This window comes from Melospiza georgiana, chromosome 30 (assembly GCF_028018845.1).
Source record: "Melospiza georgiana isolate bMelGeo1 chromosome 30, bMelGeo1.pri, whole genome shotgun sequence".
NCBI classification, from domain to species: domain Eukaryota; kingdom Metazoa; phylum Chordata; class Aves; order Passeriformes; family Passerellidae; genus Melospiza; species Melospiza georgiana.
Genome location: NC_080459.1, coordinates 406883 through 410536, shown reverse-complemented (window position 1 = coordinate 410536; position 3654 = coordinate 406883). Strand labels below are relative to the sequence as shown.

The 3654-nt window shown below is 49.7% G+C and overlaps 1 long non-coding RNA gene across 1 annotated transcript; it reads right to left on the bottom strand.

Moving 5' to 3' along the window:
* Window positions 1-209: 209 nt before the first annotated feature.
* LOC131094624 (uncharacterized) lies at window positions 210-2803 on the bottom strand. The gene is made up of 4 exons (XR_009115706.1): window positions 2746-2803; window positions 1579-1702; window positions 1310-1498; window positions 210-282 (listed from the first exon to the last, which is right to left on the bottom strand). It is a non-coding gene; the product is annotated as an uncharacterized LOC131094624 (long non-coding RNA).
* Window positions 2804-3654: the final 851 nt, after the last annotated feature.

Below are 3654 nucleotides of genomic sequence, written 5' to 3'. Positions count from 1 at the left end.
CCTCATCCAAAAACCCCTGTGAACACCATCACAGTTGTCCCCTGACCCCTGTCCCCATTTTCCCCATTCCATGCCCAGTGTTCCCAGTGTCTCTGCTGTCCCACCTTGCAGTGTTCCTACTCTGGCAGCGGGATCCCATCCAGCAGCACCGTCAGGATCCCATCCAGCAGCACCGCCAGGATCCCGCAGCCACTCCAGCAGCGCCACGGCCGTGCTCTTCCCGCTGCCATTGGGCCCCGCCAGCGCCGTCACCTCCCCGAAGCGCACCTCGAAGCTCACGTCCTGTGGGATGGGGACAGGTGTGAGAGTCTGTCTGAAATATTCCTCATCTGCCTCACCATCATCATTGGGGGACCACTGAAGAGTCCCCACTGTCTAAAATCTCTGGTTGTGAAGGAGAAAGTCACATGCCAACAAGGCCCCGAGACCTGAGAGCATTGTTAAGCTGTTGTCCACAGGTGTATTTACTATATGCTACACTGAGCCCAATGAGAAGAAGAAGGGGGCACCTTGCCTTTTTGCAACAGTAGCCTTGGAAGCTGTCCCATCTTTGCCTGGCTGGACTTCTCCTGAGTTTTGGGTGGTCCCCCACAAAAGACCCTTCACTCTTCTTACAACTGCCGTGACAGACGGACTGAGATGTAAGAAGCCTCTCCATCAAAGACCAAGACATGAAACCCCCATGTGTAAAGGCCCCCCACACTCTTTCCAAGGACTGGGACTGAGACCCTCAACCTGGGAGAGGTGTGTGGGGGAGGCAAGCTAACCAAAGCAAGATGGATGTTGCAGGTGTGAGCAGTGGACCACGAAAACAATGGCTCACGCCCACTGCTGAACATGGACTGTGTGTACCCCTTTTCCAAACATTATTCTTTCCTCCCCGAAGATACAATAAACTACCTTTGACTCAGTTGCAAAATCCATCCCCCTTCCCCCATCGAAAAAGAGTATAATTGGGGTCCAGATGGACTGCAAACCTGAGATCTCCCCGACGTAACAGGCGGATCCTCGACTGGACTGGACCAAAGGATTTCGTCTCTGCATTTGGTAGCTATATCCCCCTCCTTCTCTCTCTCTTTTCTCTCTCTTATCTTTTTCTCTCCCTTAATCCCTCTATTGGATTTTGTTGTGGTCATTCAATAAAGCTGCATTTGTTTTATTACTGCAAATCTCCTGTGCCATGTTGGTTTTTTTGCACCCTGAGATCAATCCATGAACTATCAAGAAACCCGTTCGTAGGGATAGATTGTGACAGCAGGTGATGCCAAAATTCCCACCCCTGGCAAACCCCACCTCCCCCCAGACCCACCTTCAGCACAGGGTGCTCTGGATTTCCAGGATATGTGAAGGAGACCTTCTGAAAAGTGAAATGGCCCTGAAGCTCAGGGGGCTTCCGCGTCCCCCCGACATTCCCTGCGGGTTTCCAATTCAGGTATTCCCAGATCCTCTGTCCAGCAGCTGCGTTGGTCAGGAATTCATTGAAGCTGTAGAGCAGCACCTGGGGAGAAGGAAGGGGGTGGCACCGGGATGGACAGAAGCACGGTCGGATGGACAAACACGTGCATTCCATGGGATCACCTGGATATGGCTACCAACTCTGTCCTGGTACAGCAGGAAGGTGACGAGGACCCCAGGAGTGATGGATCCGTCATGGAGCTGCTGGTGGCTCCAGCACCATGACCCGGATGGACAGTTTGATCACCTGTAGGTGGGACAGGCATATTGCTGCCCCCAACCCACTCCTGGTGTCCTCATTCCATCTGCCCCCATTCCAACCCACTCCTGGTGTCCCCATTCCATCTGCCCCCAATCCACTCCTGGTGTCCCCATTCCATCTGCCCCCAACCCACTCTTGGTGTCCTCATTCTGCCTGTCCCCATCCCACTCCTTTGTGTCTTTATCTCTGTTCCTGGTGGCCTCATCTCTGTTCCTGGTGTCCTCATTCCAGTTCTGGTGTCCCCATCTCACTCCTGATGTCCCTATTCCTGATCCTGATGTGTCACAGACATATTTTCTGAAAAATCTTTTCACCAGGATTTTTCTCCTGAGAAGCTGAGAGGCCTCAGAAACGAAATGTAAACAATAATGATCTGCTGCTGTGGAATGAAGCAGGTGCATCTTTGATTGGTCTCATGTGGTTGTTTTTACTTGATGACCAATCACAGGTCCAGCTGTGTCAGACTCTTTGGTGAGTCACAAGATTTTATTATTCATTCCTTTCTAGCTTTATAATGTCTCCTTTCTCTTTCTTTAGTATATAATTTTCTTTTCATATAATATATATCATAAAATAATAAATCAGCTTTCTGAAACATGAAGTCAAGAATTTTGTCTCTTTTCTCATCCTGGGGACCTGCAAACACCACCACACCGATGTTCCCAACCTTTATCCCAGTGTCCCCATCCTGTTTCTAATGTCACCATTCCCATTCCTGCCATGCCTGTTCCTGAACTCAATGTCCCTGTTCTGTTGTCCCCATTCCCGGTGTCCCCATTGTACTCTGAGTGCCCCCATTTCAGCTGCTGGTTTCCCATTCCTGGTCCCAGTGTCCCCATTCCCAGTACCCCCATTCCCAGTGTCCCTGTTCTGTTGTCCCCATTCCTGGTGTCCCTATTGTACTCTGAGTGCCCCCATCTCAGCCACTGGTTTCCCATTCCTGGTCCCAGTGTTCTCATTCCCAGTGTCCTCATCCCTGATCCTGGCATCCCCATTCTCTGCTGTTCTGATTCCCAGTCCCCCCTGACCCTGTAGACAAGGACGAAGACTGCCAGCTCCAGCTCTATCTGCTCCTTCAGCCTCAGCTTGTTGGAAAAGAAATGAAATTTAGCAAAATGTTTAATTATAGTGAGTTGTGTGAACTGGCTTGTTAAAAAGTAGTTTTGTAGCCATTGAAAGTGTGTTGGGTTTTGTGTGTAACCTAGCAGGTAGTCTTAGGGATTTAATAAATAATTAAACTAGTGCAGGAAAGTAAGAATGCTAACCTGTCTGGAGGCAGCATACAATGCTCTTAGAATAAGATAAGCAGAAGATTAATGATCTTGTTTGTGAACCAAGGAATGTATCACAAGGGGTCTGTGACTAGGCAAAGGGAATGGGGAACTGTTTCTTGGAGGCTAGGCAAGGGGAACGGGAAACTGTTTCTTGGAGACTTTGTTGTGAATCGCATGTATAAGAGGGAAGCACCCATACGTGAATTTGGGGGCTCGGGTTTTTGGGATGTGAGTCCTCCAGCTCCCCGGGCCCTTAATAAAGCACCCACAAAACTTATCCAAGTTTTGTGTCATTTATCAATCGGGCAACAGTTTTCTGGTGACCGCGGCAGGACTCCGAAGGTTGCTGGGGCGGTTCGCGTCCCGATCCACTCCAAGCCGGCACCGAGCACTTCTCGGGGAGACATCGGTTGTACCCGACCCCGCGCCTGTCGGACAACTGCCAAGGTAAGCCCGAAGGTGCTTTATATTGGAAAAAGATGATAATTGGATTTGGATTTGGTGGTTGGTAAAAAAAGCCTAGACTCCAGCCATAAGACGTCTAAGAACGCAGGACTGGAACTCGCCTCCTGTTTGTTTTAGGGAAGGACGGCGAGAAGGTATATTGGTTTAAGGTATATTGGTTTATTGGGATTAAAGGTGGAATTAAAGGTTGTAATATGA